This window comes from Leucoraja erinacea, chromosome 18 (genome assembly GCF_028641065.1).
Source record: "Leucoraja erinacea ecotype New England chromosome 18, Leri_hhj_1, whole genome shotgun sequence".
NCBI lineage: Eukaryota > Metazoa > Chordata > Chondrichthyes > Rajiformes > Rajidae > Leucoraja > Leucoraja erinaceus.
This window is the reverse complement of record NC_073394.1, coordinates 20,829,658-20,855,411: the sequence shown is the minus strand read 5'-3', so window position 1 is coordinate 20,855,411 and position 25,754 is coordinate 20,829,658. Positions and strand designations below refer to the sequence as shown.

Sequence of the window (25,754 nt, the reverse complement as noted above, 5' to 3'; positions counted from 1 at the left end):
AATAGATTAATGAATAAAATAAATATAAAACTAGTATGATCGATGCTCATTATGGACTCGAAGGGCCCACGGGCCTGTTTCCATGCTGTATCTCTAAAAAAATTAAGATCATTTCGTACGACAACATTGGAGAAATCATTCTACTCAGCATACAAACATGTAATATAAAAAGAGATATTCTTTGTGTGAACAAAAAGAAAGAAACAATTGTGTCGTATGAGGCAGCACAAGTGCTGCAGCAGGTAGAGCCGTTTCTTCACAGTGCCAGAGACCCAGGTTCGATCCTGATTGTGGGTGCTGTCTGTATGGAGTTTGCATGTTCCCTGTGACCGCGTGGGTTTTCGCCGGGTACTCCAGTGTCCTCCCACATTCCAAAGACTAGGGGGAGGTTGGACAGACTTGGATTGTTTTCTCTGGAATGCCAGAGGTTGCAGGGACAACATGATAGAAGTATATAAAATGATGAGAGGCATAGAATAAAGTCCTAGCTGGCTCAACCTCTCCCTTTGGCTCAGGTCCCCCGAGTCCTGGCAACATCCTCGTAAGTAATGATGATGAAGATGATACTTTATTGTCACATGTACCTACGTATCTAGGTACAGTAAAATTCTTTGTTTTACACACAATCTAGTAAAATCATACTATAGATAAGCACAATCGTAAATAAGTACAAAAGTAACAATTGTAGTGTAATTTTAGACTTCACTGAGATAGTACACAAAGAGTCACCACGTTTCTGACGCCCACAAACTTTAGAAGTTCTTAAGCGTTTAGTCTTATTTTGGCCTTAAAGGCCCGTTGTCCTGGCACCACTAATCCTCTCCTCCGTCTGCTGCCATTTTGTTAATGGCCCTTTGTCCAGCATCCACTGCCGTCGCCGATTCCCTCCACCCTCCCCCTCAGTTCCTGGTGTTTGGAGTTGGAGACGAGACTCGGACGACTCCAGGTGAATTCCTGGTTCAGCGGCGCTGATTTGCGCTGCCTGTTACTTTAATTCTTAATCTCCTCCCACCCTCGTCCCCCCTGCCTTGGGCCTCTTGCACGCTGTTCAAAGGGAGACCAACCTGAACTCGGGGAACATTTCATTTTCCACACCTTCCTCAGGGCTCTGCTTTGAATGAACCCATTTCTGAGAACCAGACTTTCCCGTTTCTCTCAGGCATGGCTGGGTTTGGTGGAACAGCAAGAAATGCTGGAAAAACCCGGTTGTTGGGAGGAGGCATGGTTTATGTTGTTGGGCCTATGACATTGCACAGTAGGTTATTGTCGGGTCTGTAGTGTCTCCATTGGTACTGCCTGGCCTGCTGCGTGTTTTTAGCAGTTTTTGGTTTTTGTTACAGATTTTGAACATCTGCAGTTTATTTGTTTTCCATCCCTGGCCACTATTGATGGTATTCAGTTTTCCACACTTCAGATGTTCCCTGACCTTCTGGAAAGGCAGCACGGTGGTGCAGTGGTAGAGTTGCTGCCTCACAGCACTAGAATCCTGGCTTCGATCCTGACAATATGTGCTGTCTTTATAGAGTTTGTACGTTCTCACTGTGACCGAGTGGGTTTTCGCTGGGTGCTCCGGTTTCCTCTGACACTCCAAAGATGTACAAGTTTGTAGGTTAATTGGCTTCTGTAAATTGTCCCTAGTGTATAGGATAGTGCTAGTGCACGGGGTGATCACTGGTCGGCGTGGACTCGGTGAGCCAAAGGGCCGGTGTCCACGCTGTATGTCTAAAGTATTTCCTGTTATTGTCCTTCGTTTCAGGTTTAGGTTGATGTTAATTATTGCAGAGTGTACTGAGGTACAGTGAAACGCGGTCACAGTGCCTGCAGTTTCCTCTGCTGACCACTGAGGGCAGTATAGACTGTGATGACCTGTGTTCAATTGTGTTTAAGTATTTTCACCTGTGTCATTACCACGTGTTACTTATTAAGTTCCCTACATAAGTGCGGATGTTTGTCTTTGATTTGCTCATGTTGAGCCTTGTAGTTCAGTAAATATTTTTTTAAGTTTAACTTCTCTGCCTGAGTCCAGACCTTTATATTATTGGGAAGATACAGAGTGCAGGATATAGTACTCAGCATCTTAGTGCATCAGTTCCACAGGCAAAGTCCAATATCCGAAATGAGGTAGAGATGAATTGGACAGTACCCTAGCATATGGAAGGACCGTTCAGAAGCCTGATAACAGAGGGGGCAGAAGCTGTTCCTGGATGTGCTGGTGCGTTCTTTCAATTTTCTGTATTTTCTGTCCAACGGGAGGGTAGAGAAGGAACGACCGAAGTGGGAAAATATCTTGGCTGTTTTTCTGAGGCAGCCTGAAGTGTAGATGCTGGGAAATCTCCTTTGTGTGATGGACTCTACAACTCTCTGCAATTTCTTGTGGTCTTGGACAGAGCTAGTCTCGACCTGAAAAGTCACCTATTCCCTCTCTGCAGAGATGCTGCCTGTTCTGCTGAATCTCTCCAGCATTTTGTGTCTATGTTCCCAAACTGAGCTGCGATGCAACGTGACAGTAGTTTATACGGTGCATCTGCCGAAGTTTTCAAGAATTGTTAGAGGCATACCAAATGTCCTTAGTCTTCTGAGGATAGTTTGGTTTGGTGTCGCGTGTACTGAGAAACAGTGAAAGCTTTTTTTGTTGTGTACTATCCAGTCAGTGGAAATACATGATTACAATCAAGCTGTCCACAGTGTATAGATACAGGATAAAGGGAATAACATTTAGTACAAGATAAAGTTTGAATAAAGATAGTCTGAGGGTCTCAAATGATGTAGATGATAGATCGGGACTGTTGTCTACTGATGGTTCAGTTGCCTGATAACTGGAGACATCAGTGTAATTTTAGCATTAAAGGTTGTAATGATGTTATTTTGGAACCCCTGCTCTAAACTTTGTTGACCTGTTGGTGATTTCTTGTACTTCTGCTCATTGAGATGATGTACTGCACTACATTGCGGTACTTCCTCAGGGATACAGGACCAGTCTACTGTACTCGGTGGTACATGGCTGTAGCTATGAACAAAAGGCACTAGCAGAGAGAGAGCAATAAGAGTTAATTTTGTGGGAAGGAACTGCAGATGCTGGTGTAAACTGAAGATAGACACAATATGATGGAGACTGAAACGCCACACATCCCTTCTCTCCAGAGTTGCTGAATGTCCCGCTGAGTTACTCCTGTATTTTGTGTCTATCTTAAGAGTTAATTTTTTGTCAGGTCAATAAAGTGTCATCAGAACTGGTAGGGTGAGATAACAAACGTGTTTTAAGTTGACGAGAGGAGGAGGGGTAGAGTGAACAAAGGGAACGGCTAAGGGTGGAATCCATGGCAATCCCACACAACACAAGTTCTTGATATTGCCTAAGAGAGGGTGTTGTGCACGTTAATCACAGCACTATTATGGTTTATTATTAATTATTATTTTTAATTATTGTACATTATCTGTGTGTTATTTTATTTACCGCCCTGTAAACCTGCAGCAAGTAAGAATTTCATAATTTTAATGTGGGTTCATATGCCAATTAAACATTCTTGGCTTTTAATCTGCAGAAAGTTGCATAAAGGGAGGGATATGACTTCAGGCAGTGGAGAGAGAAAGAAAATGTTGATATATGGAAGAATCTTGGGGTCCGAGTCCAAAACTTCTTGAAAGTGGCAACACAAGTAGATGGAGTGGTGAAGACAATAGATGGTGTGCTTTCTTGCCATGGTTGGAGCATTAAGAGGTCAGGAAATCATGATGCAGTTTTATAGGACATTGGTCAGGCCACATTTGGAGTATTATGTGCAGTTCTGGTCGCCCCATTACAGGAAGAATGTGGAAAGTTTTGGAAAGGGTGCAGAGAACGTCTACCAGAATGATGCCTGGATCAGCACCAGGGAGAAGTTGGATTGTTTTCTTTGCAACACTATAGGTTGGGGGAGACCTGATGGGAGTATATCAAATTATGAGAAGCACAGATAGGGTAGACAGTCAGAACCTTTTTCCCAGGATGGAAAAATCAAATACTAGAGGCCCTAGCTATAACGTGAGAAGGGCAAAGTTTAAAGGAAGTGTGCAGATCAAAGTTTTTATACAGAGGGTGGTGAGTGCCCGGAACATGCTGCCGGGGTTGGTGGTTCAGTCAGATACGATATTGGCACTTAAGCACCTTGTGGATAGGTATATGGATATGCAGGGAATGGAGGGATGGGGGTTAAATGCAGACAGATAAGAGTTGGTCTTGGCATCATATTCAGCACATAAATTGTGAGCTGTTCTGTGCTGTAGTTTAGTTTGGAGAGACAGCATGGTGACAGGCCTTTCGGCCCACGGAGTCCAGGCCGACCATTGATCACTCGTTCACACTAGTCGCACAGTGCATTCAGAAAGTATTCATGTTTTCCGCATTTTGTTATGTTACAGCCTTACTGCAAAATGGATTAAATTCATTTTTTGTATCATCAATCTGCATACAATACCCCATCATAAAAAAGTGAAAATAGGTGTTTAGAAATTTTTGCAAAGTAATTAAAAAATAACTGAAATATCATATTTACATAAGTATTCAGACCCTTTACTCAGTACTTTGTTGAGGCACCTTTGGCAGCGATTACAGCCTCAAGTCTTCTTGGGTATGATGCTACAAGCTTGACACACCTGTATTTGGGTAATTTCTCCCATTCTTCTCTGCAGATCCTCTCAAGATCTGTCAGGTTGGATGGGGAGCGTCAATGCACATTTATTTTCGGGTCCCTGCAGAGTTGTTCGATCGGGTTCAAGTTCGGGCTCTGGCTGGGCCACTCAAAGACATTCACAGACTTGCCACAAAACTACTCCTGCGTTGTCTTGTCTGTGTGCTTAGGGTCGTTGTCCTGTTGGAAGGTGAACCTCCGCCCCAGTCTGAGGTCCAGAATGCTCTGGAGCAGGTTTTCATCAAGGATCTCTCTGTACTTTGCTCCGTTCATCTTTCCCTCAATCCCGACTAGTCTCCCAGTTTCTGCCGCGAAAAAACATCCCCACAGCATGATGCTGCCACCACCATGTTTCACCCTTAGGTGTGGTATTGGCCAGCTGATGAGCAGTGCCTAGTTTCTTCCAGACGTGATACAAGCATTCAGGACAAATAATTCAATCTTGGTTTCATCTGACCAGATAACCCTGTTTCTCATGCTTTTTGGCAAACTCCAAGCGGGCTGTCATGTGCCTTTTACCGAGGAGTGGCTTCCGTCTGGCCACTCTACCATAAAGGCCTGATTGGTGGAGTGCTGCAGATATAGTTGTCCTTCTGAAAGGTTCTCCCATCCCCACAGTGTAACACTGGAGCTCTGTCAGAGTGACCATCGGGTTCTTGGTTACCTTCCTGACCAAGGCCCCTCTCCCCTGATTGCTCAGTTTGGCCGGGTGGCCAGTTCTATGAAGAGTCCTGGTGGTTCCAAAGTTCTTCCGTTTAAGAATGACAGAGGCCACTGTGCTCTTCGGGACCTGCAATGCTGCAGAAATTGTTTTATACCCTTCCCCAGATCTGTGTCTCGACACAATCCTGTCTCGGAGGCAACGGACAATTCCTTCGTCTTCATGGCTTGGTTTTTGCTCTGACATACACTGTCAACTGTGGGACCTTATATAGACAGGTGTGTTCCTTACCAAATCATGTCCAATCAATTTAATTTACCACTGGTGGACTCCAATCAGGTTGCAGAAATATCACAAGGATAATCAATGGAAACAGGATGAACCTAGGCTCAATTTTGAGTGTCAAAGCAAAGGGTCTGAATACTTAAGTAAATGTGATGTTTCAGTTATTTCTTTTTAATTACTTTGCAAAAAGTTCTAAACATCTGTTTTTGCTTTTTTATTATAGGATATTGTGTATAGATTGATGATTTAAAAAAAATGAATTTAATCCATTTTAGAATAAGGCTGTAACGTAACAAAATGTGGAAAAAGTGAAGGGGTCTGAATACTTTCTGAATGCGCGGTATGTTATCCCACTTTCACATCCACTCCTTGCACACTAGGGGCAATTTACAGAGGGCCAATTAACCTACAAACCCACATGTTTTGGTGATGTGGGAGGAAACCGGGACACCTGGAGAAAGCCCACGTGGTCACAGGGAGCAGATGCAAACTCCACAGCAGCCGAGATCAGGTTTGAACCTGGGGTTCTGGTGCTGTGAGGCAGCAACTCTGCTGGCACAGCTGGTTGAGCTGCTATTCCCTTTTCTAGTTTCTGATTTCATCCCTAACGAATTAGAGAAATGGCCCATTTCACAGACGTAACAATTAGCTTGTCAGGAGCTCGAGAGGATAAACACAGAGCATTTAAAATACAACTGGAACAGGATGCAAATCACCCTCGGAACTATTGTTGCTCGTGACAACTGTTGCCATGACAGTGGGAGCTGGGCTAAATGTGCACTGGATTTCAGAACTCCTGAGTTTTCGTGATATCGCGGCTTAAATCAGCATTAAGTCCTAAAGTAATTTGCTACTGGGAATGAAAAATTGACTAGGGTTAGTTTAGCAGAAACAGGCGCCTTGGCCCACCAGGTCTGCACTGACCAACTATTCCCTGTACTCTAGTACTATCCTACGTACCAGGGACAATTTATAATGTTTTCAAAGCCAATTAACCTACAAACCCATATGTCTTGAGTGTGGGAGGAACCTGGAGCACCCAGGGAAAGCCATGCAGTCATAGGGAGAATGCACAATCTCCATACAGAGAGCACTCATGGTCAGGATCGAACCCGGGTCTCTGGCGCTGTAAGGCAACACATCGCTGCGCCCCTGTGCTGGATCTTCAACCATTTTAGTTTAGTTTTGTTTAGAAATACAGCACAGAAACAGTCCCTGTGGCCCACCGAGTCCACGTTGACCATTGATCATCCGTTCAATGTTACCCCACTTTCTCATCCACTCCCTACACACTAGGGGCAATTTACAGAGGGCCAATTAATCTGCAAACACGCACGTCTTTGCGATGTGGGAGGAAACCGGAGCACCCGCTGGAAACCCATGCGGTCACAGGGAGAATTCAACCAGTTATGACGCAAGTACAGTCGAGATATCAAGCAGGATATTGTATACTTCAGGAAGCATGGTGGGGTATATGCCCCAATTAGTGGCAATGGTGCCAAAGTAGTTGAAACCTTCACGTTTCTAGGCGTAAATATTACCAATGTTCTGTCGTGGACCAACTACATTGAAGCAACACACAAGATGGCACACCAAATGCCTTTATTTCCTCGGGAGACTGAGGAAACCCGGCATGTCTCCAATGACTTACAATTCTACAGATGTACAAAGCATACTGTCAGGTTGCATCACAGCTTGGCTTGCGAAAAATTCTGCTCAAGACTGCAAGAAATTGCAGAGAGCCAAAGTGCTGGAGTAACTCGTCAGACCAAAGAAGGGTGCTTGTGTGGGCGCTTTGTGTCTTTTCATTGTAAATCAGTATCTGCGGTTCCTTGTGCATACAAGATTGCTGAACTTAGCATGGGTGGATACCACTCTGAGCAGCTTAGCCCTCCTTTCACATACCTGTCAGATCCGAGTTCAATGCATCATAGATTTAAGGTGAGGGGGGTAAGATTTAATTGGAACCTGAGGAGCAACTTTTTTTTTATACAAAAATGTGTAACGAGCTACTGGAGGAGGTAGTTGAGGCAGGTACTATCGCAATGTTTAAGAAACATTTGGACAGGTACATGGACAGGATATGTTTAGAGGGATATAGGCAGGTGGGACTCGTGTAGATGGGGCATGTTAGTCGGCATGGGCAGGTTGGGCCGAAGGGCCTGTTTCCACTCTGTAATCCTCTATGTTGATTTGGTGCAGGTTTGTACAGCAGACAAGCGAAAGCAAAACAGTTAATGAGGGCTGGCTCGATTAAATCTTTGTTAAATAGCTTGTTTTTCTTTGCTTTCAAGTCAAAGATATCATGGCATAATCTACGTCAATACCCAAGATCAGGTCATTTCCCTGATGATGATTCGACAAAAATAGAATATGGTTTTGCCTCCTCCACACAAAGATAACGGATTTGCTTAACACTGATGCTAACTGAAAAACAGTACAGGTACCACAACATTTTTCACAAAACTTGGAATTAAAATTTCTAAGCCATTTCACCCACTCACAGTAGTTCCATGTTATCCCACTTTCTCATCTACTCCTAACTCACCAAAGCCAATTAACCTACAAACCTGAATGCCTTCTGGATGTGGGAGGAAATCGGAGCACCCAGATGAAACCCACATGGTCACTGGGAGAATATACAAACTCCACACAGACAGCACACCGAGGTCAAGGGCAGCACAGTGGAGAGGCAGTAGAGTTGCCGACTTAATGTGTAGGAAGGAATTGCAGATGCTGGTGTATACTGAAGATAGACACAAAGTGCGAGAGCAACTCAGCGGGTCATGCAGGGTCGGAATCCTTCTTCAGACAGAGTTACTGACTTGCAGCGTCAGAGACCCGAGTTCGATCATGACAAAGAGTGCTGTCTGTACAGAGTTTATATGTTCTCCCTGTGACCGCGTGGGTTTTCTCCGGGTGCTCCGGTTTCCCCCCCTGTATTCATTCTCAAAAATGCATACAGTACATCTGTAAATTAATTGGCTTTTGTAAATTGTCCCTAGCATGTAGGATTGTGCTTGTGTACGGGATGATTGCTGGTCGGTGCGGACTCAGTGCGCCGAAGGGCCTGTTTCCACGTGACTTCTCTTGCGTCTAAAGTCAGGATGAAACCTATTTCTCTTGCGCTGTGAGATAACGGCTCCACCAGCAGTGCCACTGTGCCATCTAGTACAGAACTTGTCAGAACTTGATTTCCTTATCCTTGTATTAGAGACCAATAGGCCATAATCATCTTTATTCTTAGTTATGTCAAATCCATTCATGAATCCCGTGTTTTGTCTCTCTTCCCTTCTTACATTTTAAACTTTACACGTCCCTTCATTAAATGCTGTTGTCATTGGTCCATCCATTAAATTTATTGTCCAACCCACCTTAAACTAAGGAGCTGATTGTGGAATTCAGAAGGGCACAACAACCAAGGACGTACACGCCACTGGGGAATAATGGGACTACTGTGGATAGGGCGAGCAGCTTTAAATACCTGGGACTCCACATCACAGAGGATCTGACATGGACAACGCACACTGCCGCACTGATGAGAAAGGCAAGGCAGCGCCTTTACCACCTGAGGCAGCTGAGAAAATTCAGAGTCTCTCTGAGGATCCTTCAATCCTTCTACTCTGGTGCTGTAGAAAGCATCCTGACCGGAAACATCTCTATCTGATTTGGCAACAGCTCTGCCCAGGACAGGAAGGCTCTGCAGAGAGTAGTGCGTTGGGCCGAAGGCACCACGGGAACTACACTGAGCCCCCCCCCCCCCCCCCCCCCCCCCCCCTCCTGACTTGACTTGACCCCAAATTGTTCCTCTTTTCTCACTTCCTCTGGTTATTTGGTACCATTTTTAAATAGTACCATTTAGTAATATTTTCAAATGTAGCCATCTTGCTTTTCTAAATCAAGGTGATTGAATTAGGATATAGCAATGTTTCCAGCAGCCCATCCCTAACAACCACACCATAATCTAACTCCCAATGGAAGAAGTGTCTGATGAAAGGTCTCAACCTGAAACATCACCCATTCTTTTTTCTCCAAAGAAGGTGCCTGTCCCGTTGAGTTACACCAGCACTTCCTGTGCCTTCCTGTGGTATGAACCATCATCTGTCGTTCTTTCTTTCTACTTGCTAAGCTTTCAGTTGTCAGCCCTACCAGAGTTAGTTGTCATCTATACTGCAGGAACTCACGAGTCAGACAGAATAAAGGGTCCTGGCACAAAACATTGCCTGTCCATTCGGTCCTCAGATGCTGCCTGACCTGCTGAGTACTTCCTCCACTTTGTGTTTCACTCAAGATTCCAGCATCTGCCATTGCCCATGTTTCCTCTTTACATAGGCTTAGATTAGTTTAAAAATACAGCATGGAAACAGGCCCTTCAGCCCACTGAGTCCACACCGAGTCCTAGTCTTTATCCACCCATCTGCCAATCACATCCTTCCCTCATCTGTACCCGCCTATCACTTGCCAGGCTTCGCCCTGCTCCCATCTCTTTTACAACTTTCTCTCCCCTACTAGAATCAGTCTGAACAAGGGTCCAGGTCTGAAATGTCACTCGTCCATTCCCTCCACAGATGCTGCCTGACTCGCTGAGTTCTTCCAGCACTTTGTGTTTCATTCAAGATTCCAGTATCTGCAGTTCCAAATGTCTCTCTGCAAACTAGAATTTGCTTTAGACTTTACAGATAGACTTTAGAGATGCAATGCAGAAACAGGCCATTCGGCCCACCGAGTGCGCGCCGACCAGCAATCACCCCATGCACCAGCACGATCCTACACACTAGAGACCATTTACAATTTTACCAAAGCTAATTAACCTACAAACCTGTACGTCTATGGAGTGTAGGAGGAAACTGGAGCACCTGAGGTAGAAGCAGTCGGAATGCGAGGAGTAGGGTGAAGGAACTTACACCCAAAGACATGACACCTGAGGCTCTAAAGTCGACAGTCTACATGAGATGCTGAGGTGGGATAATCCCTGCAGACTTGTAACCAACACTACAGATTGGATAATATTTATAACATGAACACGATCTGCACGATTGGTGACAAGACTTAAAAATATTACAGTTAAAGTCTAATGTTGAGATATAAATGATCACAGCAACACCTCAATTGATCTCGTTAATTTTGATGGATTACGGTTCAGTTATGAGAATCATTAAAAACCTTTTCTCAGATCTAAGGTGATCTACTAACACACACATGAGACTTTCATATCCAGAGATTGATTAAAGATGAGGCTAAATGTCTGACTACATAATCAACAAAGGAGAGGTTGAAAATGGATTGTAGTTTACAAAGACAGAAGGATCAGGGTTAGTTATTATTATGCAGAGCAAGGCTTTGCAAGGGATTGGGAAGAGTTCTGCAGAGAGAAGGCCATTTACAAAACCAGCAAGGATGGGATGCACAAATTAGTCTGAACAAAACCCTGAGTAATTTAATGGAACTGGCATAATGTGGTACAGTGGCAAAACTGGTACAGCCTCTGCCTCACAGTGCCAGAGGCCCGGTTTTAATCCTGACCTGCCTGTACGGAGTTTACACGTTCTCTCTGTGACCGTGGGAGTTTTTTCCAAGTGCTCCAGTTTCCTCCCACATCCTAAAGATTTACTATGGCTTAGTTTAGAGAAACAGTGTGGAAACAGGCCCTTCGGCCACTGCGTCCACACCAATCAGCAATCCCCATCTATAAGTTCAATACAAAACACTGGGGACAATTTAAAGAAGCTAATTGACCTATAAACCTGCACGAGTTTGGGATGTGGGAGGGAACCGGAACACCCGGAAAAACCCCCCACGAGGTCATAGGGAGAACATAGAAACTCAGTACAGAGGGCACCAATAGTCAGGCTCAAATCCGGGTCTCTGGCGCCATAAGGCAGCAACTCTACTGCTGTGCCACTGTTCTGGGTTAGCAAGTTAATTGGCCCTCTCTGCATGATAATAAAGTAAACTGAACTGTTTATTGCCGATCCCACTTCACATTCAGCCACTCGTCAATTTATTCTGGCCGGGGTGTGATGCTTTCAATGGTTTTCTCAGTTTCTAGGTGTCTACCTTTGGATTCCTTTACTATGATTCATTCCACCAAACCAAAATATTCAAGCAGGGTGTGTTTCTTCTGCAATCCACTGAACTATCTGTCCATATAAACTCAGAGACATATGAAATTAAACCGCATTCCACAAAATCATGAAATTATTCAACTGCCTTTTTTTAGAGATACAGTATGGAAACAGGCCCTTCGGCCCACCGAGCCCATACTGACCATCACGCCATGTTATCCCACCTTAGATATAGATATGCCATTTATTGTCACTATACATGTACAATGAAATTAAAAGCTGCTCGTACTCAGTGCATACATATAATTTAGTACAAAAAACAAGAAACAGAAAAACAAAAACAGAAGAGAGAGGGGGGGGGGATAGGTGCAAAATTCTGCGGCGCTATATACATATATACAGATGGAAGTCCGGGTGTTGGGCTGTGAAGTCAGTGCATGTGTGAATTTGAATTAAGAGTAGTTATAATTTTACTATGTTATTGTCCATTCACTAGGGCAATATGTTTTTACAGAGGGTCAATTAACCTACAACATCCCCACGTCTTTGGGATGTGGGAGGAAACCGGAGCACACGGAGGAAATCCACGCGGTCACAGGGAGAACATATAAACTCCACACAGACAGCACCCAGGGTCAGGATTGAACTGGGTTTTAGCGCTGTGAGGCAGCAGCTCCACACGTTTTGCCATTGTGTCGTCTCTGCTGAAAGTTGATGTATTTATTTGTGGACTCACTTGCAAAACTATGCTGTCACAAACACAATGGAGAATATTATCAGTCGCACATTCCCTGCCCTGGAGATTCTAACTAATTATGTCACATTCACGTGGGGAAATCACTAGAAGTTCGATGTAAACAACTTTCCGTACATAATCAGAATCCTCTCCACATAATCAGGCACTTTCTGCTTTCCATCATTATATATTGGCAATAGACACAAAATGCTGGAGTAACTCAGCAGGACAGGCAACATCTCTGGAGAAAAGGAATGGGTGAAGTTTCGGTTGGCGTTGAACTGTCACCCATTCCTTCTCTTCAGAGATGCTGCCTGACCCGCTGAGTTACTCTACCAATTTGTATCTATCTTCTTCAAAAGAATTAATTGTGAGCAGTCAGAATAACTCCCTTTATCCTGTATCTGTACACTGTGGACGACTCGATTATAAATCTGTATAGGCTTTCCACTGACGGGAGAGCAGGCAGCAAAAACTAAAACAAAAGTTAAGGCTAATGGTAGATAGTTTATACAAATTTTCTTCAACCTCGACCACTATTATTGTGTGGAACCATTGAAAGAGTGGTAGACATTGCCCGGTCTTTCACGGGTACTGAACTCAACACCATTGATGGGATTTGCAGAAGTCACTGCCTCAAAAAGGCAGCCAGCATCACCAGAGACCCACACCACCCTGGCCATGCTTTCATTTCACTCCTGCTGCTGGGAAGAAGGTACAGGAGTTTGAAAACTGTAACATCCAGGTTCAGGAGCAGCTTCTTCCCAACAACCATCAAACTCTTGAACACTGCACTACACAGACCTCAACTATGAACCTCTGCGGACTGTCTTTGTTTGCACGAAGGACTTTGGGGTTATTTGCAATATATTTTGTTTATTAATTCATTGAATATTAGTTTATTCTGTATTATCTGTGTGTATTGTGTTTACAGGCATGTTAAGCAGCTGCAAGTAAGAACTTCATTGTTCCGTTATCGGTCCGAATGACAATTAAACACTTCTGACTCTTGAAAAAGGTTCCAGGTATCCGGGAATTAGTAAGTAACAGAATGGTTGCACATGTCAATTCCAATTTAGTCTTTTCTGGGATCATAAATACAGTAAACCCTCGTTATTATGGACCATGAGGTGGGGGGGAATGGTGTCCATTATTACCGATTGTACACTGTAACTGAATAAGGTATTATCATTGTATAAGTAGTAGAAACAACTGCAGTTGCTGGTTAATACACGATAGGACACAAAGTGCTGGATTAACTCAGACAGCATCTCGGGAGAACATGGATAGCTGATGTTTTGGGTCGAGACATGTCCAGATTCTCGGTCTGGAACTGGGCCTGGAATCCAGGTGAGTCGTCGGCCCTGACCTGCTGGTGGCTGGGGGAGGGGCGAGGATCGGCAAAGTCAATGGTCGTGGCCCACGGGTGGCTGGTGTGCAGGTGAGGGTCGGCGGTGGCAACAACAGTGGTGATGCAGTGCGGGCGGTGGGAGAGGCGGCATGAGCCTGGGGTGGCGCGGGGCAGCTATTGGGAGGTCCGTCCGCTATAACCAAAATTTGTTATAAAGAAGTTCCTTGAGACAAGGATAGACTGGAATGGATCTTTTTATCCTCCTCACTCTTTCCTGTCCTCTACGATCCTCAAACCTTGAAACCCTGAACACGACTAAATCTACCTTCACTTCCAATCTGCACTGTGGACTTTAAGCCCGCCTAAGAAATACATCCCTGCCCTTTCTAAACAGGAGTCATAGAACTGTGGTATAATTTGTTGGAAAAACAAACACTTTTCTACTGTGATTGCTGGAAACCTATTAAGCACATAATAGGTTTCTCTCTGCCCGTAATTTGATTTTCCAATTTAGTTTAGTTTAGAGATACAGCATGGAAAAAAGTCCTGCAGCCCACCGGGTCCACCAACCATCGATCACCCGTTCACACTAGTTCTATGTTACCCCACCTTCCTAGGGTGGAAATATCAGAGATAGAGGGCATAGCTTTCAGTGAGAGAGGCAATGGTTAAAGAGGAGATCTGTTTAACTTGTCATCTGTCTCGGCACAGAGATTGTGGACTGAAGGGCCTGTTCCTGCTGGTCTATTCTATGTTCAATGTTCTATCACTGGTAGCCTCAGACGCTTCTCAATGCACAGCATCTAACTCTCTGCAACATTCTTTGTCAGTCAGAACCCACATAATATGTCTGAAGACCCAAAACGTCACCTATCCATGTTCTCCGGAGATGCTGCCCGACCCGTTGAGTTATTCCAGCACTTTGCGTTCCAATTAGTGAACCAGCATCCACAGATCCTTGTTTCTCCAGGACCTACATCTAACATCGTCATGCATCACCACACCCTTGTGTATTTAGCACTTATGCCACCCACACTTCCTGGTTTTTGAAAAGACCACGTTTCAACCACATCTCACTTGCAAGCCGCAACAGCCCGACATTTGATTGCTGCGTTCGGCAATCCAGCCGCCCATTCTTTGGTCATTAATGGCAACTGGCATTAAGCTGTGGCTGTGCAAAAGGGCTTGTCAGAGCAGTCAAGCAACCTGTTCACCAAAACACAACAAGGGTTCCCCACGATGGCACAATGGCACAGCGGTAGAGTTGCTGCCTTACAGTGCCAGAGGCCCGGTTTTAATCCTGACCTCGTGTGCTGTTCCATATTTAGGAAGCACTGGGACAAAACATGGCATATGGAAGAGAGATAGGCACAACGTGCTGGAGTAACTCAACGGGTCAGTGACTGAAGAAGAGTCCCAACCTGAAAAGTTGCCTCCCATTCGCTCCCCAGATGCCACCTGACCTGCTGAATTCCTCTAGTATTTTGTGAACATTGTGTGATGTTCAGGAGATGGTTGGTTCCCCATGGACTGATGGTGAATGAATAATTGAAATTGTGTTTGAATGAGATGTTGATGCATTGACCAGTGTGAAAGTGGCTGCTTAGGATGTTTCTCCCTCATCTCGTAGAGTCATACAATGTGGAAACAGGCCCTTCAGACCAACCTGGCCATGCTGATCATCATGCCCCATCTACACTATTCCCACTTGTCTGTGTTTGGCCCATATCCCTACAAACTTATCCTATTGATGTACCTGTCCAAATGTTTCTTTAATGTTATGATAGTAACTGGCTCAACTACCTCCTCTGACAGCTCATTCCATATATCCAACATCCTTTGTGTAAAAAGTTCCCATTAAATCTGTCCCCTTGCACCTTAAAACCATGTCCTCTGGTTCTTGATTCCCCTACTCTGGATAAAAGATTGTGCGTTTACCCCATCTTAAACTCTCATGATCTTGTACACCTCCATAAGATCACCCCTCATCCTCCTGCACTTCAAGCAATAAAGTCCGAACTTGCTCAATCTCTCCCAACACCTCAGGCCCTCGACTCCTGGTAACATCCTCGTAAATCCTCTCTGAACCCTTTCCAGCTTGACAACATGTTTTCTATAACATGGTGACCAAAACAGAACAGAATACTCAAAGTGAAGTATTCACCAATGTCTTGTACAACTGTAGACACAAAATGCTGGAATAACTCAGCGGGACAGGCAGTATCTCTGGAGGGAAGGAATGGGCGACGTTTCTTGTACAACTGTAACATGACCTCCCAACTTCTAGACTCATCCTCTATATCATTTGCTCAATGTGCAAGGCAAACCTGATGCTACATGGAACAGAGTTCTGCAAGAATGTTGACTCCTCGATGATGTTGAGGACACAGGTGGGACTAGTGTAGATGGGGCAGCTTGATCGGCATAGATGAGTTGGGCCAAAGGGCCTGTTTCCATGCTGTATGACTTTATGACTCTAACCTCAAGATTATTTTAGCACGCTAATGTTTGTATAATTGTTTTTACAGTTGTCAGGATACAAAAGAAAGCCATGGATTTACAATGTTCACATACCTTAGGTCGATAAGACATGGAAGTAAATCAGGTAAGTTTAATCATTAACAAAGTGCTTACTAATCATCTACCAGATCTGTATACGGAGGGTTGGGTTGTGTGTGTGTCATGATCTACAAATACTCTATGGAGCTGTCTCTTCTGATGATTGTGATCGATCCTGGTACGATCCTGGCTATGGGTGCTGTCTGTACGGAGTTTGTACATTCTCCCTGTATCTGCATGGGTTTTCTCCGGGGGCTCTGGTTTCCTCCCACAGTCCAAAGACATGTGGGTGGGCAGGTTTATTGGCTCTGTTAATTGGCTTTGGTGTGTAGGCTAGTGCAAGTGTGGGGGGTAATCGCTGGTGGGTGCAGACTCGGTGGGCTGAAGGGCCGGTTTCCACACTATATCTCTACAGTCTAAAAGAATTCCCAGTGAGGCCTGAGGAACCAGGAATTCCCGAACAAAACACAAAGTGCTGGAGGAACTCTGTAGTCAGGCAGCATCTGTGGAGGGAATGGGCAGGTGCCTTTTCAGGTTGGAACCCTTCTGCTTGAGTCTGAATAAAGGTCCAGACCAGAAATAATCCTACCCTTTCCTTCCACAGAATGCTGCCTGACCCATTGATTTACATAGAACATAGAACAGTACAGAACAGGAATATAATATCTGTGACAAACATAACAACACCAATTCTTTGTTGCCCACACATAACCCACACCCCCACATTCCCTATATCTATGTGCCTATCCAAATGTCTCTTAAATGCCACTACGTATTGGGTTCCTATTAATCTTGCTCACCTCACCTGAAACCTATGTCCTCTGGTCCTTGATTCACCTACTATGGGAAATCAATTCCCCTATCTATTCCCCTCATGATTTTAAACACCTCTACAAGATCACCCCTCACCCTTCCATGCTCCAAGGAATAAAGTCCTAGCCTGCTCAACCTCTTCTTATAGCGAGGCCTTTAAGTCCTGGCAACAACCAAGTAAATGCTCTCAGCATTTGTCATCTACAACTTTGCCAGAAACTGTATTGTGATCCCTTTGACCAGTATTATTAAAGATTTCAAGTCAGAGATGTCCGAGATATGATCCTGAAAGCCGACCACTGTCCGAGTAATGAGAACTCAGTGAAAACGCAAAGGTTAAAAGTACTAAGAGAACACAACAAACAAACCTACTGCAAGGTTACCATGAAACGTCACTCTTAACTACCAATGAAAACAATTTGGCTGCTTTGTTGCAGAGTGCTTAAAGGAAGTTATGAACAAAGATTGAAGCAACTTACTTTTTTTCCCCCTGGAGAATGTCAGGAACTCAGTCGTCTAATCTAAATGAGATCCCGGGTCCTCTGTCTTGTTACTGCCTGCTCCTTCATTATTCCTGGTCCTTCAGTGCACCAGCCCCTTTATGAAAATCACAGGTTGTGCAAGACGTCAGACTAGCTTTTCTTCTTGTGATATGCTGAAATACAATGCTCGAAGCTGGCCACACCTATATGACAAAAATGCACTTGTATGACTGAGGGAACACCCAGCATCAGCAGGTATGCTGGCCTTTAGGAACCCCAGTCACTGCCCCCACACAACTGATCACAGCAAGGATTCCCCTCGCTTATTGACTTGGAGAACCTCAACAATTATGGCTGCACCACAAAAGTACTAAAAATAAATTTAGTCCACACAACCTCCTGATAGTTTCTTTAAGAAGTCTGTGGTAAATCTTTAAATGACCACTTGGTGTCTCACAATATAGACTTTCCAATTGACAATCTCAATTACCATCTAAATGACCACTGCGGCACAGTGGCGCTCGGTAGGATTGCTGCCACACTGTGCCAGAGACCTAGGTTCGATCCTGACCTCAGGTGCTGTTTGTATGGAGTTTGCATGTTCTCCATGTGACCAACTGGGGTTTCTCCGGGTGACCCGGTATCCTCCCTAAACACTCTAAAGACATGCAGGTTTATAAGTGAAGGTAGACAAAAATGCTGGAGAAACTCAGCTGGTGAGGCAGCATCTATGGAGTGAAGGAAATAGGCAACGTTTCTGGCCAAAACCCTTCTTCAGTGATTTAAATGTAAATTTTCAGTAAATTGTTCCTATTGTGCAGGATAGAACTAATGTACGGACCATCGTGTTCGGTGCGTACTCAGTGGGCCCAAGGGCCTATTTCCACGCTCTAACTCTAAAACTAAAATCTAAAAGAACATAGAATGGTAAAGCACAAGACCAGTCCCTTCAGCTCACTATGTCTTTACCGAACATGATGCCAAGACCATCACTTGTTTATCTGCGCCTATCCAAAATGTCACTATCATACCTGACTCTACCATCACACCCAGCAGCGTGTTCCAGGCATTCACCACCGTCTGTAAAACCTTGCCCCGCACAACCCCTTTAACTTGATGCATTACAATACTGAGAACTATATTCTGCACTCAGTATCTTCCCATTTGATCTACCTATTGTACGAGTTTGATTTGATTGCAATTATGTGTAATATATTCTAATTTGATTTGATAGCATGCAGAATAAAGCTTCTTCCCCTCAATAATCAGGCTTCTGAATGGTTGCTCCATAAACTAAAGTACTATCCAATTCACTGCTACACCATTGTGGACATGGGACTTTGTCTCTGAAGTGGAAGGGGTACAATGCTGAGAATTATATTCTGCACTCTGTATCTTCTCATTTGCTCAACCTATTGTACTTTGTTTGACTTTGTTGTATTTATGTATTATTTTATCTGATCTGATTGCATAACAAGCAAAATAAAATACAATCAAATCAAACTCTTACAAATCAAACTGAAGGGTCCCGACCGAAACCACCTATCCATTCCCCTCCAGAGATGCTGCTTGACCCGCTGAGTTACTTAAGCACATTGTGTCTTCTTCCATCATTCTCATCTCAGTCCTAAAATACTTCCCTCTTATCCTTAAACTGTGACCCCTAGTTCTGGACTTCCCCAACATCGGGAACAATCTTCCTGCATCTAGCCTGTCCAACCCCTTAAGAATTTTGTAAGTTTCTATAAGATCCCCCCTCAATCTTCTGAATTCCACACTAGAATTCAGAAGATTGAGGAGGGTTTTAGGACCGAGATGAGAAAATCATTTTTTACACAGAGAGTGGTGAATCTGTGGAATTCTCTGCCACAGAAGGTAGTTGAGGCCAGTTCATTGGCTATATTTAAGAGGGAACATCTGTGGCCTTTGTGGCTAAAGGGATCAAGGGGTATGGAGAGAAGGCAGGGATGGGATACTGAGTTGGATGATCAGCCATGATCATATCGAATGGCGGTGCAGGCTCGAAGGGCCGAATGGCCTACTCCTGCACCTATTTTCTATGTTTCTATGTTTCTATCATCTGATATCTTCTGTAATTCCAATGAATTGCCACTTGATGGCGACTATACGGCAGAACCAGAGGAGTCAAGTCAAGTCAGGTTTTACGTGTTCACCCAATGCTCGAGTAACTCAGCTGGACAGGCGGCATCTCTGGAGATCTCTGGTCCTGCTGAGTTACTCCAGCATTTTGTATCTATCTTCTGTGTAAACCAGCATCTACAGTTCCTCCCTACACATTTACCAATTATAATTCATCCAAATCTGGAACATAGAACATAGAACTCACTCTATACTCACGACAGTGTAGCCGGGCACAGTGTGAACTCCATCTTCAAGTTCGCCGACGATACCACTGTTGTTGGTCAAATTACAGATGGCGATGAGTCAGAGAATAGACGTGAGATCGATCGATTGACCAAATGGTGCTAGCACAACAACGTGGCTCTTATTATCAGTAAAACCAATGAACTGATTGTGGACTTGGAAGGAGAAGGATGAGGACCCACAATCCTGTTTATATCAACGGGATAATGGTGGAGAGAGTCAAAAATGTCAAATTCCTGGTTATGTATATTTCCGAAGATCTTTCCTGGACCCAGCACACTGATGCGATTGTAAAGAAAGTACATCAATGCATTTACGTCCTGAGATTACGGAGATTTGCTATGTCAGAGAGGGTTCTCTTGAACTTTCTACAGATGTACAGTCAAAAGCATATTGGCTGGTTGCATTGGCAACTTGAATGCACAGAAGCGAAGAAGAATGCAAAAAGTTATGAATAATGAATTCACCCAGTCCATCACTGGCTCTGACCTCCCCACCATTAAAGGGATTCACCAGAGTCACTGCCTCAAATAGGCAGCCAGCAGAGACCCACACCACCCTGGCCGCACACTCATTTCACCTCTGCAATTGAGAAGAAGGTACAGGAGCCTGAAAACTGTAACGTCCAGGTTCAGGAACAGCGTCTTCCCTACACCCATTCAGCTATTAAACACAAAAACCTCAAATAAGCTCTGAACTATTATCGTTATTATTGCACTATTATTGTTGGTTTTTTTTGTTTACAAATGTGTGCGTGTGTGTGTATATACATTGTGGATTTGTGAGTATGTGTACTCACTGAACATTTTTTTCACTTTCATTTATTCCAGCAGTTCCTCGTGTGCCCACGTTATTATATCCCCATCATATCCCAGAATAAATTGAGCACAACTGACCCCTGGAACATCGGAGATTGACGGGGAGACTTGATAGAGTTATGTAAAATTATGACAGGCAAAGAAAGGGTAGACAGTCAGAACATTTTTACCAGGGTGGAAATGTCTGACACTAGAGGGCATAACTATAAGGTGAAAGGGTCAAAGTTTAATTGTGAAATGGGGCAAGTTTTTTACACACAAATTGTTGGGGCCCGGAATGCACTGCGGGGAGGGGAGGGTTACAATAACAATCAATCTAAGTATCAATCAATCCCATTAAATCTCTAAATAATCTGCCCCACATTATTCTATCCCCATTAAATCCCATAATGTTCTGTCCTACACTATCATATCCCAATTAAATCCAAGAATATCTTGTCAAATTATTGTCAAATGTCTCTTATGAGATAATGACAATAAATTGAATCCAATCCAATCCAATCCAATATCCCCATTAATTCCCATAATATCCTGCCTTAAAATTATTGTCTCCCCATTAACTCCCAGAATAAACTGCCCCACATTATTATACCCCCATTAAATCCCAGAATGTCCTATAATAATCTGCCCCAGATTATTATATTGCCATTAAATCCCACAGTGTCCTGTCCTACTCTAACATATCCCCAATAAACCTCCAACAGAGGCTAGTCCAATGCTATTGTCGACTGGCTGACTCTCTGGCTCCCCTGGTGGTGGTGGCTTTGGTGGCGCGCTGCCCTCTGGGAGATGTAGTCCCGGCGCCGCGACCGGACGGTAATTGGAGCGGAGGGCGGCGGAGGTCCTGGCGTGCTCGGTGGCCGCGCCTGCGCGGTGAGGGCGTGTGCTGGTGGATCTGGAGCTGCCTGGGGTGAGAGTGAGTGGTGTTGGGAGCTTGCCCAGTGACCAGAGTCTGTGTCACTGCACGGTCTGTGGGACCCTCAGGCCTACATATGCAATATCCCACCACCTTTTAGCTTTTTCCAAAATTAACTTTCTGCATTGCATCCTTGCAGAGTTGTATTTGATTAGAAAACTTTGCCTAAGTTTGAGAAACAGGAATGTTTGAGAAACAAATAGGCAGCAGTTTCTGCAGTTCCTTGTTTCTACATTTTAAATGGTTGTGGTTCTGCAAATGTTGATCACAGTGGGTAGAATTGAGACCAGACTTGAATACAACCATCCTTTTTCTCCAGAGATGCTGCCTGACTCACTGAGTTACTCCAGCACTGTGTTTATCTTTGCTGACTCCACCTCACAACTTTACTTAACATCCAACTATTGAAAGGCATATTGTGAAGACGCCAAGTGCTGGGTCAGGTAACATTTCCAGAGAACATGGACAGGTGATGTTTTAGATCAGGACGCTTCTGATAAGAAAGGACACAGTGTCAGATTAACTCAGCGGGTCAAGCAGCATTTCTGGGGAACATGGATACGTGACGTTTTAGGGTTGGGAACCTTCTTCAGTCTCAACCCGAAACGTCACTTATCCGTGTTCTCCAGAGATGCTGTCTAACCTGCTGAGTTACCCCAGCTTTTGTGTATTAACTGGCATCTGCAGTTCTTTGTCTCCACCAAGGCTAACTCCAGATTGAAATCAGGAAGTATTTTTATCAGTTTACAGGTTGGGTGGAGTCAAATTTAGCAATGGGCTGTTTGTAAAAAAACAAGGAACTGCAGATGCTGGTATTTTGAGCAAAGCACAAAGTGCTGGAGGGACAGCGGGTGAGGCAGCATAGATGGAATGGACAGATGATGTTTTGGGTTTGGATCCTGATAAGAAAGGATACAGTGCTGGAATAACTCAGCAAATCAGGCAGTATCTCCAGAGAACATGGATAGGTGATGTTTCGGGTCAGGACCCTTCTTCAGACGAAGAAGATGTTCAGATAATACGATGTTTCCTCAATCATTTTGTGTTCTGTGGACATAACAAAATGTTGGTCTTGGAATGAGATATATTTCTGAATGTAGGCATTGCAATCAAAGCTTTGTTTATTGCCCTTACTACCTGCTCTTAAAGAATTTGCATTTGCAGTTGTTTATTTAATTGGATAAAGACTGAACTAATATTGAAAGTAGACAAAAACAATTGCAGATGCTGGTTTACCAAAAAATAAATAAAGTGCTGGAGTAACTCAGCAGGTGAGGCAGCTTCTCTGAAAGATATGGATGGATGATGATTCAAATTGGAACCCTTCAGACTAATTGTAGAAGGGTGGAGAAAGTTGAGAAAAAGCCTTATCCTGCCCGCACCTGTTTACTCGGCTTACCACCCGCTCCTCCTCCACTGCAATTAGTCTGAAGAAGGCCTCAACCTGAAATATCACCCATCCATATCTTCCATAGATGTTGCCTTACCCATTGGGTTACTCCAGCACTTTGCATCAATATTGAGGGTAATTTAACTTTGTGTGAGGATTGCATAACTTAATTCATAATAGATCATTAAAGTAATTATTTTAACTGTGTAAAATGTATGGCAGATTGGTGCAGCTGGGTGTCACGGTGGCACAGCTGGTAGAGCTGCTGCATCACAGCACCAGTGACCCGGGTTCGATCCTGACTACGGGTACGTTCTCCCCGTGATCGTGTTGGTTTTCACCAGGATCTTCGAATTGGCTCGATATAATTTTGTAGATTAATTGGCTCCCCCAGTAGTTGTAAAATAGCATTAGTGCGGGGATTGCCTATGAGCATGGACTCGGTGGGCCAAAGGGCCTGTTGTTGTGCTATATCTCTAAACTAAACTAAATTAAATGGTTCACATAACCACAGTATGATCGTTCTCATGTTGAACCAGGGTGGTACAATGGCGCAGTGGTAGAGCTGCTGCATCACAGTACCAGGGACCCGGGTTGGATCCTGATTACAGGTGCTGTCTGTATAGAGTTTGCCCCGTTGTCCCGGAGGGTTTCCTCCAGGTGCTCCGGTTTCCTGCCACATTCCAAAGACATACGGGGTTTGTGGGTTAATTGGCTTCTGTAAATTGTCCCTAGTGTATAGGATAAGGGTGATCGATGGTCGTCGTGGACTCGGTGATTCAAAGGGCCTGTATCCACAATGTATCTCTAAAACTAAACTAGGTTTCACACATAGCATTGATTTCAACAGCTGAACTAAGTTATGTGATCAGCTTTGCCAATAAAGGAAGGACATTTTTTGTGATTTATTATTTTATATCTGCCACAGAAGGCAGTGGAGACCAATTCACGGATATTTTCAAGAGAGTTAGATTTAGCTCTTAGGGCAGGAGGAATCAAGGGATATGGGGGGGGGGAAAGCAGGAACGGAGTAGATTTCGGATGATCTGCCATGATCATATTGAATGGTGGTGCTGGCTCGAAGGGGCGAATGGCCTACTCCTGCACCTATTTTGTATGTTTCTAATATGCCACTAATTCTACAGCAGGAACGTTACTTTGGGACACAGTAGATGGTCTTGCAGGCAAAGGAGGAGAAATAATTGTCAGAAGTTTGATTGGTTTAGTTTAGTGGTACAGCATGCAAGCGGGCCTGAGTCCACACTGACCAACTATCCAGCAAACCCATACATCTTTGTTGCTACCCAGTCGACAAAAGGACTATACATGATTACAACCAAGCCATGCATAGTGTACAGATACAGGATAAAGGGTATAAAATTTAGGGCAAGGTATAGTCGCAATAAAGTCCGATTAAAGATAGTCCGAGTGTCTCCAATGAGGAAGATGGTAGCTCAGGACTGTTTCCAAATTGGTGAGAGAATGGTTTAGTTGCCTGAAAACAACTGGGAAGAAACTGTCCCTGAATCTGGAGGTGTGCGTTTTCAAACTACTGTACCTCTTGCCTGATGGAAGAGGGGAGAAGAAGAAGAGACTGGTCCTTGATTATGCTGGTGGCTTTGCTTGGGCAGCATGAAGTGTAGATGGAGTCAATGGAAGGGAGGTTGGTTTGCCCAATGGTCTGGGCTGCGTCCACAACTCTCTGCAATTTCTACGGTCTTGGATGGCGCAGTTCCCAAACCAAGTTTGCAATAAGCAGCCATTTTGATGGTTTCACATTTCTTCTCTCCCTGCAACCCATCCCCATCTCTAACATTTTAATTAGTGAAAAGAGTTGAGCATATTAAAGGGAAAGCTGCAATTTTGTCCAATTGACAAACAGCATCTTGCTTGTGGTTTATCGCTTTATTTATACGCCTGCACAGCTCTATATTTATTTAAATTTAGCTGTAAATCTGTCTGAATGAATGATTGAACCCTTTTTTTGTTGGTAGTGGAATTATTCACAAATTGTATATTTTTTATCAAAATCCCACAGAACATTTCCTGACCCAAGCTTATATTTATCAGGAATTTGAATGCAACAAAAATAAACTTCAAACTTGGATTCGTCTGAATCAAAGCTCAGACCCACAGCAAAGACAAGTTTCCTACAAAATAGTGATTTTTCACAGTCTACATTTCTTTTTAAAGTTTATTATTTTCAAGGCTACTGTTCTTCGTAACTTCATAACTTGCAGGGGCAGAATTAGGGCATTCAGCCTCCCCCTGGTGGTCAGTCTAGATATTTGAAGTTCTTCGTTCCATGAGCTGCCATCACACGTAGTCAACGCACGTTTTCTGAATCGGACACAAAGTGCTGGAGTAACACAAGGGGGGCAGGCAGCATCTCTGGAGAACATGGTAAGGCAATGTTTCAGGTCGCGACCCTTCCTCAACTGCAAACACAACAGCCACAAAGAAAAGAAAGGTCTGAAGAAGGGCCCTGACCCAAAACATCACCTGTCCATTTTCTCCAGGGATACTGCCTGGATCCCTGACACCGAGTAACTCCAGCACTTTGTGTCCTGTTTTGTAATTTTCCAATGTTCTGTAGATTCTGGATCAGTTCCTGTGGATTGGAGGG

General features: G+C 44.1%; 2 protein-coding genes across 2 annotated transcripts in view; one reads left to right on the top strand and one right to left on the bottom strand.

The window, feature by feature from the left end:
• The window catches only part of syt8 (synaptotagmin VIII), a 40,122-nt gene extending 22,328 nt beyond the window's left edge, over nucleotides 1-17,794 (bottom strand). Inside the window, exon 1 of the mRNA XM_055649520.1 lies at nucleotides 17,617-17,794. The gene's annotated coding sequence lies outside the window, so the exon portion shown is untranslated. The remainder of the gene's footprint in view (nucleotides 1-17,616) is intronic.
• A 3,812-nt stretch (nucleotides 17,795-21,606) lies between these two features.
• Nucleotides 21,607-25,754, top strand: part of LOC129705745 (cytosolic 5'-nucleotidase 1A) — a 28,219-nt gene continuing 24,071 nt past the window's right edge. Inside the window, exon 1 of the mRNA XM_055649518.1 lies at nucleotides 21,607-21,732. The gene's annotated coding sequence lies outside the window, so the exon portion shown is untranslated. The remainder of the gene's footprint in view (nucleotides 21,733-25,754) is intronic.